This window comes from Lolium rigidum, chromosome 7 (genome assembly GCF_022539505.1).
Source record: "Lolium rigidum isolate FL_2022 chromosome 7, APGP_CSIRO_Lrig_0.1, whole genome shotgun sequence".
Taxonomy (NCBI): Eukaryota; Viridiplantae; Streptophyta; class Magnoliopsida; order Poales; family Poaceae; genus Lolium; species Lolium rigidum.
In genome coordinates this window covers 216616911-216627340 of record NC_061514.1, presented here as the reverse complement: position 1 = coordinate 216627340, position 10430 = coordinate 216616911, and positions in this window count along the sequence as shown.

The following is a 10430-nucleotide window of genomic DNA, read 5'->3' as shown; positions in this document are numbered from 1 at the left end:
CGGAAAATCTTCGCATGGTGTCCAGCCGACATGCCAGGAGTACCCGGGGAACTTGCCGAGCACCACCTAAATTTGGATCCAACGACGAAACCAATCGGACAACCTTTGCGGCGTTTTTCGGAACCAAACCGCGAGCCATGCTTTCGAAATAAATCGACTAGAGGAAGCTGGTTTTATCGAGAGAGATATCTACGAAGCCACATGGGTAGCTAACCCGGTGATGGTGCCGAAGAAAAACACGACGAGTCCTTCGCATGTGCGTCGACTTTACGTGTCTCAACAAACATTGCCCTAAGGATCACTTTCCCTCCCAAGGATCGATCAAATCATCGACTCCACGGCGAGGTTGTGAACGTCTTTCCTTTTTGGATGCATACTCTGGTTATAACCGAGATCAGATTAAAAGAAGATGATGAAGCCAAAACAGCGTTTATTACACCTTACGGCGTGTTTTGCTACAAGACAATGCCCTTCGGTCTAAAAAATGCGGGAGCAACATATCGAGAGGATGATGCGAAGTGCTTAGCAACACAGATCGGGAAAAACGTGCAAGTATACATCGATGATGTCGTCATAACGTCAAAAAAGGGGGCAACACTGATCGAGGATCTCAAAGAAACTTTTGACAACCTCAACAAATTCTGCCTCAAGCTGAACCCGACGAAGTGTTCTTTTGGCGTCCCAGCAGGAGAACTTCTGGGATTTCTAGTTTCAGCAAGAGGGATTGAAGCAAATCCCGACAAAATACAAGCCATAGTAACAAAGAGGAAGCCAACGAAGTTGAAAGAAATACGACGACTAACTCGGGTGAGTCGCAGCTTTGAGCAGATTCGTCGCCGAGGTTAGGAGAAAAAGCGTTACCATTTTATGCGCTCGATAAAACAAGGAGATAAATTCCGAGTGGAACGAAGAGGCCGATAGAGCTTTCGAGGATCTAAAGCGAAAAATCTCGACACCACCAATCCTGGTGGCTCCAAAGGAAAAGGAACCTCTCCTGTTGTATATTGCAGCCACACCCCAAGTGGTTAGCACGGTGTTAGTTGTCGAAAGAGAAGAAGAAGGGAAATCCATGGAGTGCAGCGGCCGAGTATACTTCGTGAGCGAAGTCTTGTCGCCCTCAAAACAAAGGTATCCTCAGTACCAAAAGCTAGCATATGGAGTGTTCACGACAGCACGAAAATTGCGCCACTATTTTTCGGCACACCCGATCACAGTGGTCAACGAAGCTCCCTTGTCAAATATACCTGAACAACCCGAAGCTACGGGTCGTGTCTCCCTTTGGGGAATAGAACTTCCCCTCGGGACATCACGTACGAAAAAGAAAAGCAATAAAGTCGCAAATACTGCCGGACTTCATCGCGAGTGGATGGAGTTGCAAAATACAGGACCTCCAGATTTATCAAGAACCTGGACTATGAACTTTGATGGGTCCAAGAGACTAGAAGGGGCTGGCGCAGGAGTGGTACTCATATCACCTGAAGGCGACAAGTTGAAGTACATCCTTCGGATGACGTTCCCTAACGCATCTAACAATGAAGCGGAATATGAGGCTCTCATACACGGGATGAAGATGGCGAAAGCTTGCGGAGCAACTCGATTAAAAATCTTTGGCGATTCACAGTTAGTAGCTCAGCAAGTTATGAACCAATGTGACGCAATCAATGATAGCATGATGGCATACAAGGAGGTGTACAATGAGCTCGAGAAGTTATTCGATGGATGCGAAGTAAATCATATTAGTAGATTGAGCAACGACGAAGCCGACGTTCTTGCAAACATCGGGTCGCAGTGCCTTGCGGTCCCACCAGGTGTATTTTGGGAAGAGATAACAGAGAGATCCACTGAGTCGACAAAATCAAAAAAGAAGGAGAAGAAACCCTCGGGGGCTACCAAGGAGAAGCAAGAGGAAGAAGAAGAAGAGCAAGACCTGGTCATGGTAATACAGATACCGTGGATGCAGCCATACATATCATACATCCTCAGGAAAGAAATACCCGACGATCCAGTCGAGGCAAGGCGAATAATTCGACGCTCCAAAGCTTTCACAGTGGTTAAGGGAGAATTATATAAGCGAAGTATTTCAGGCGTCTTGCAAAGGTGCGTCACACCTGAAGAAGGAAGAATAATTCTGAAGGATGTGCACGAAGGAATATGTGGCCACCACGCAAGTAGTCGAGCAAACGCAGCCAAAGTTTTTCGGGCAGGATTCTACTGGTTGACAGCAATTGAGGACGCTAAGGACATAGTACGAACTTGTGACGCGTGTCGAAGGTTTGCCGCAAAACCTCACTCTCCAGCAGCAGAACTAGCACCAATACCTTTGTCGTGGCCCTTTGCACAATGGGGACTCGATATGGTGGGCAAGTTACACAAATCGTGGCCAGGAGGAAAGGAATACATGCTAGTAGTTGTCGACAAATTTACAAAGTGGATAGAAGCGAAGCCGATAAATTCACCAGACGGAGCATCTGCAGTAAAATTCATAAAAGGCCTCGTCTTCAGATTTGGAGTGCCCCACAGCATCGTCACAGACAACGGCAACAACTTCACATCCAATGAATTCAAAGACTATTGCAAAGAGGTGGGTATCAAGCTGAACTTTGCGTCAGTTTCACATCCGCAAACCAATGGGCAAGTCGAGAAAGCCAATGGCATCATCTGCAATGGCATCAAGAAACGCCTGTTGGGACCTTTAGAAAAAGCTCGACATACCCGGCTCGAAGAACTACCAAGTGTCTTGTGGAGCATCCGAACAACACCAAATACGGCGACACAAGAAACCCCATTTTTTCTAGTCCATGGCGCGGAAGCGATACTTCCAATAGAAATAGAGCACGACTCCCCTAGAGTCACGAGCATATGATGAAGAAGCGTCAAAGACAGCATTGGAAGACGATGTAGATGCACTCGACGAAGCTCGAGACGAAGTATTATCAAGGGTCACCAAATATCAACGGGACTTGAAAAATTATCACGATCGACGTTTGCGGCCAAGATCTTTTCAAGTGGGGGATTTAGTTCTTCGGCTCACGCAAAAAAGTCATGAAAAACTCGAGTCACCATGGCTTGGTCCCTATATCGTCACGGAAGTAATTGGAGGAGGAGCATACGAGAATAAAGGACAAGAAGACAGGGGTGGAGGAGCAAAACCCCTGGAACGTGGCGCAACTCAGGCGGTTCTACGCCTAGAGCTAAAATATAGTCCTTGTAAAAACTTCAATGTACTGAAACGCCCACGAGTTTTCAGACGCACTCTTTTCCTTTTTCGGGGCACCGAGTGGGGCCGGGAAAGGTTTTTAATGAGGCGGGCTCGTGGTGCTGCAATATAATAAAGATAGTGGAGATATACTTCTTATTTTTCGACACGCTCGGGGGCTCAAACGCCCAAGTCTCAAAATACATACAATATAGATTCACTGAAATATTTCGCCTTGGTACATTAATACCTCGCCAAATATAACAAAATCGGAAGACAGCAATCATAAATATAGTGTACACATCAAAAAACGTAAGTGCCTTGGTTTAAAAACCTCGCCATGCAAATATAGAACTTCGACATCAAAGATACTCAAGGGACAAACAAAGATGTCTTATTCCAGCAGAAAAAATAGATTTCAAGGAAGGAAAAATAGTGCAATCTTCGCCTAGTTAGGCTCGGGGGCTTCAACAACATAGAGGACCTCAGCAACATACAATAAGTTCCTTCGGAAATACAAAAAAGAGAGAGGAGGGAAAACAAAAAGAGTGAGATACAAGGTTTTCTAACATGATACAAGTCAATTAAATCCCAAGATAGTATCTACCGACAAACCCCTGGTTGTTTTATGTTCAGCATAAGAACCCTTGGTAAAGAACTCTGAGTCCATCCGAAGAAGTTCATCTATCATCGACTCGGCCACAGGAGCTACCATTGCATCGATTGAGTCAATATCATTTTTCCGACGCGTTTTCTTGGCCAGGCAACCAGCAACAATCTTCGTCAGGTCCAACTTTGGATAACAAATGTTTATCATAATCATGGCAAATCTCGCTCCAGCAGTGAGTTGAGCCCGCACAAAGTTATGGATGCGAGGAGCATCCCTGAATACCTCCAATAATTCGGGAAGAGTTTTTGGAACCTCGTTTCGCGGAAACAGATTCCTATAGACAAGGGTTAATGTCGACGTGCAAAAGCTGAGAAAATCGCGCACCTGGCAAGCACGATCTTGGAACCTAACAATTTGTTGGGTTCGTTCAGGAGTGGCCCAGAACAAACACCCATGATTAAGGGAGAGATTAACAAGAAGATTTGTCCTCTCATTCACTCTCTGATCTTCGGCGGCAGAATCAAGAACTGAGCCTGTTAAAAGCGACAGGGCAAGAAATTGGAAGAAAGGCACAGCAAGATAAAGAAGAGGCATCAAAAGAAAGCAAAAACGTACCTAGCATATCTGTGCTAGCTTCCAGCATTAGCTCAAGCATACTATTTTCTCGGGTTGTGGCTCCCTTTGCTTCCAGTACAGCAGCATCCCTAGCAGCCACAGCTTCTTCGGCTTGATGAAGAGCAAGTTTTTCTCCTTCAGAGGCTTTTCGAGATTGTTCCATCATGGCCAAAGTTTGTTTCTTCATAGACTGAAGTTGTTGTCGAAGTTCTTGCAAATCTTCCGACAAATGTCCGCTTGATGAACTCTCGAGGAGATTATGGTCGACTAGTATTTTCTTCGAGAAGGAAGATGCAGGTGAAGCAGCGGCGAGAACAAGGAGGAGTCGAGTAGTTATCAAATATTAACTGGAAAAGAAAGGCCCAGGATCAATGAAAAGCACGAAGGGAAATTTCATTACTTGCTAGAAAATTTACATGGGTATTACAAAAGAAAGTTCTCCAGGAGGACTAAGTGCGTAATTGTCGCCAAGGCTAAAATGGCGACAAGAGCAAAAGAAACAGAAAAAGAAACAAGGAGGCATGCAACTAGACCTCCGGCCTCGAGGAGCTAGGAGTCGAAGTTGGCTTGATCCCGAGATACGCCAAGATTTTCTTCGTGTTGGGTTTGGCCGCCTTAATCAGTGACTTCCATCTCGACTGTTCTATCTGATCGGTGTCGCCAACCTTCATCCAGTCGAGAGTCTGTTGGCTGTCAGCAACCAGAGCAACAGTATTTTCAACAGCCACCTTCATATTTTCATGGCGCATCTTCAGTCCAAGATCTTCCGATGAATTGAAAAGCTTGGCAAGGGCAAGGAAAGTCGAAGGTTCCTCTTTCTTCGGGAAGAAGTAGGGGAACAACGCCGACAAACCCGCATTGGCATTGGCCACGCCTTCACGAATTTCGCGCCCATGGAACTCCAAAAGAGAAAGTGCGTCAAGGAGAGGGTCATTGACGGGATTCTCCAGATCAAAATCTTGGTCTGTTTGGGCTGCCACATGAGACAAAACATTAGTTGAAAACAAAGATACAGGAAGTACAATAAAATAAAAGAAATTGAGGATATTACTCAGCGTACGTCGACTTTGCGACTTCAAACGCTTGATGATCCCTTGCTCACGTGCAGCTTGTGCAGATTTTTGCTCGTGTAAGGCAGATTCAGCATCTTTGAGCCTTTGCTGCAATTCCTCGACACTAGCGGCCTTTGCTTTGGCATCATCAGCTTCAGCTCAGCTTCGCTAGCGGCAAGCTCAGCTTTCTTGCGAGCCGCCTCACTTTGCTCAAGTTTTCGAGCAAGTGTCTCGGCACGTTCGTTAGCCTCTGCAAGTTTTTCTGTTGAGATGTGGAAAAGAGAGAGAAGAAAGATCAAAAATAGCGACAAGCAGCGGGAGTAAAAAACCAAGGAAAAACAGCAAGTATAAAAGTCGTTACCTTCGGCTCTGCCGGCATACTCGCGGTACCCAATAAATTGGGACCCGATGCGGATAAGATCCTTGATCATAGGCTGTCAAAGAAGAAGAAAAGAAGGGGAAAAACTTCGGCATTACAAAAAGTAAGGGTCCACAAAAGCAAAATAGAAGAAATATAGACATCGACAAACTTACATCATCCAAGAGCTGCGACGAAGAGCTGCTCAATTGAGGAGGAGGCTCAACGATCATTTCAACCCTTGCCCTTTTTGGCGAAGGGACAAGGGGGCTTGAAGGAAGAGTAGATGTATCAACATTCTGTTGAGGAGGCGACGATTCTTCTCCTTCAACGGGCTTCTCTGAAATAACTAAAGTGTGTGACGTGCTCGTCCGAGGAGCTACGTCACGAGTTGGTACTTCTTCCTCGTCATCACCTGCGAGTAAGGACCAATAGCATAAAAAGCAAGACAAGAAAAAACTTCGATTACAGAAATAAAGAGGAAGCCGAGGAACTTACGAGCTGACGAGGGATGCAACATAAGGATCATAAGTTGCCTTCGGAGGAGAAGGAACAACTTCTTCGGCTTTGGAAGTGCCGGAATCTTCGACATCATTCCTCTTCCTTTTCCTTTGTGGGGAAACATCGGGAGGAGGAGATTGGACTGACGTGGTGTCCTCGGAAGATCCCGCAGACTTTCGAGAATCCACGGGATCATTCACAAAGTACGGAGCTTCTTGATTGTCGTCAGTAACAATGCCCATTTCTTCGACTTCTCCATCCTCAGGAAGAGGAGGAAGGGAAGCCATAGTAGGGTGATTCTACAAGAAAATAGCGACAAAGGGAAAATAGAGAGATATCAATGCAATGAGATGCAGGGAAAATTCACAACAAGATAAAATTCGAGAAGACAAAATACCTCGGGGAGAGGATTGGTGGAGTTGTAGGGTTCCACGCGACAAGAGGAAGGAATAGGATCCCTCTTACTCAGCGAGGTAATTCTTCGAATAAGCTTCTCCAAGTCCTTCACGTAAAGATCATTGGAGAGCCTATTGGCGTCATTGGCACCGAGTACGTCCAAAGGGGATTTTTGCGAGCTCGAAGAGGCTGCACTCTAATCCTAAGAAAATAGGCAGTGATTTGGACACCAGATAACTCTTTGCCTCGAGTGTTTTGAAGTTGATGAATACGAGACATAAGAGCTTCTGTCGCCTTTTTCTCTTCTTCGGAAGCTTCGGAGTCCCAGGAGTAGCGGCGTTGAATTTTTGCGTTTCCGTCGAAAGGAACTATGTTGTGTTCCACGGAATTGGCGCTTTCTTCGTGTATATAGAGCCACCTTTTGCGCCATCCTTGGACGAGTCGGGAAATTTGACGTCGAAATAATCGACATCGGTTCGGACACGGATAACTACGCCACCTATGTTGTAGGTGGCGTTGTGAGCGCCATTGCGGCGAAGGCGAGAAAATGCGCTTCCAAAGAGCCCAATTAGGAGCGACTCCAAGAAAGCATTCGCAAAGCGTGATAAAAATAGAAATGTGAAGGATGGAATTGGGGGTCGGCTGGTGCAGCTGAATCCCATAGACAAAGAGAAGACCGCGGAGGAAATCATGGATTGGGGTAGAGAGGCCGCGGATGAGATGATCAACGAAACTAACCCGATACTCCATTGGAGGCTTGGGGTAGCTTTCTTCGCTGGGAAGCGGATGGCGTCTTCCTTCTTCATCGAGGCCGAGCCTCTTCGAGCATATTGACATCTTGGTTGGAGATTTTGGATCTCTCCCACTCAAGATCTTCAGCGGCCATCTTGGACTCCGGAGTGCTGTGGCGAGTCAAACGCGCACGCGGTGGCATCAATGGCAATGGGCAGAGCAATGTATGCGAGTGCGGAAAATCAGAGAGAGTTGGGCGCAGGGGAAGATTTGCGAAGAGGAACAGGTGAGCGGCGCAAGCGAGGGGATGAACGGAGGTTGAAGACAGGTTTATATAAGAATTGGGTGAAGCGAGTGTGCCGTTGGATGAGGAAATCGTGTGGTGAGAATAGATCTTCTAGATACAAGGGCAAAAAAGTATTTTTACTGAGATAGGCGTTACCGTACGTGCGCCAGAAAAAGCGGAGGACGTGTGTCCCCCACTTGCACGACGTGTCAACGTGGTGGGAACGATGGACCCACAAGGCAGAACAAACTCGACCATTAATAGAGTTGAAGAAAATTTGCCAAGGGAAAATATGTCGACAAGAAAAATAAAAGGAGAATGGCGACAGGATGAGTTATTTGCATACTTCGGGAGCCTTTGGTCAGAAACAAGTTTTTGCCCAAATGCTCGGGGGCTACTTCGAAAAAAGTAAAGTTTCGACTATGGCAAATATAGAAATTGTGGGAGCCTACAACCAAGCACAAGTTCTTGGCTGTAGCCTCGGGGGCTACTCCCATCGGGAGCGCTGTTCGCGCACCCGATAGATAAAAAGAAAAGAAGAGAAAGAATATCGGGAGATAATGGCAATATAGCGACAAGGTGGACTAAAATGTTGAGCCTACAACCAAGCACAAGTTCTTGGCTGTAGCCTCGGGGGCTACTCCCATCGGGAACGCTGCTCGCGTGCCCGATGAAATATAAAAAGGAAAAAGAAAGAAAGATAGAACAGCAAGAGAGTATATTTCGAGTTACAATTAACTCTACATATACTCCCATCGGGAGATTAATATAAGTCATATGTGACTCGATAAAATGTGCCATTCCAACAGCCGGAAAAGCACTCGACAATATATTCTCAGAATGCCAAAGTTGCGATCAATTTCTGAATGCCGCAAATTTGCGAAGGTAAGACCCCAGATCTATTCTGCTGGGCGTGGCATCGCCGAAGACTGCGCTATCGCTACTTTTATCCGTATCAACGAGATACGAAGAAAAATCCTAACGGACGCGTTAGGTACTCGATAAATTTGACCGGGACTCGACGGAATGGTAAGACCTTAAGCGGCACCTGTCGAAGTTTGCACCGGTATCCCGAGATCATGTCCGGGGACGTGATCTTGAAGTAGGTTTTTGCGGATTGCCACTAGAGCAGTTAACTAGTACCTGATCCGTCAGATGAACTAGCCCCAAATACCAATATCCCTGTACAATATAGAAATTTATATAAAGAAATATAGAAAAGTTTACATTGTGGAATAAAGAATAAGCAGTGGAGATTTTCCCTGATTCTACGATTCAAGCAAAATCTCGGGGGCTACTGACATAGGCATCCCAAATGGGCCTGCCAAAGATAGTACCCGGGGTTTATCGAAGGCCCATTACCCGAAGAATAGGAAGGTTCGAGAGCCCAAGATATGTTAAGGAAAGTAGAGTTGTAATAAGAAGTGTTGTTTGTAAATCTGGCGGGATGAGTTAAAAACCGTCCCGAACTCTGTAACTTGTACAAAACGAAACCCTCGGCTCCACCTCTTATATAAAGGGGGAGTCGAGGGACGAGGAGATCATCGAATCATTGTCTGCAAATTCTAGTTTTCATAATCGTCGAGTACTTTTCGGCTGAAACCTTCGAGATCTACTTGCCCTCTACTTCTAACAAAACCCTAGCCTACAATCCATAGGCATTGATAAGTTAATCCCTTGTCACTCAACTCACTTTGTGTATCACTCATGTCCTCCAAACGGAAGCACTCAAACTCACATATGGGGTGGAAGTCACTCAACTCACTATCACTCTCACTCAAGTGGGCTAAGTGGCTCTCATGCTCACATGGGATTGGTACCAACTCATCAATGAAGCATAGGGGAGTAGGCTCGACTTTCTCATCTCCATGCGCCTCCTTGGTTGAAGGGAAATTCCCATGCTCAACCATCTCAACTCCATCCGCCTCCATAGGTGAAGGGAGAATCCCATGATCACCATGCTCAACTCCATCGCCTCCCAAGTCATCCTCAAGCGGTGGCGCCATAGTGTCGTAGAGAGCGAGGCGCCGATCCACATCATCCTTGAGTTGACCTTGTAGATCTCCATCTTGAAGTGTGGGCGCAATAGGCATCTTGGGGACTTGTGCTTGGAGCTTGTCGAAGTAGAGCGTCTTGGCACTTGGCGTTGTGCATTGCCATGCCACGTGACCCTTGGCCTTGCACACCTCACATAGGAGATTGGGACATTCCCGTGGAGGGTGGCCTTGTTGCTTGCACTTGTAGCATCGGAGTCCATAGGCACGTGACGAGGTAGAGGCCATTGTGGTGGTGGCACAAGAGGTGGAAGTCGCCTTATGAGGAAGGTATGCTCGATGTGCACTTGCCATCCTTGGAGTGGTAGGCACCCTATCATGGTGTTTGTCGCCTTCATGTCGAGGCTCTCGTCGTCGTGCTTCATCACCATGTCTTGATGAGTGTCGTCGAGGATCCTTGGGGGATGTTGGTCGATGGCGCTCATGAAGTGGCTTGTGGCGGCGAAGCTCATGTGGTGACGTATGTCGATGTAGACCATGAGGTGGTAGTGGTCGACGACTATCATGAGATGGTGTGAGTCGATGACGGTCCTTGCCATGCCTAGATGATGGCTCATGCGACTTGGCATGTTGCTTGCGGCGCCTTGTGGAGCTTGGAGAAGAGTGTCGATGACGATCATGTTGTGGACG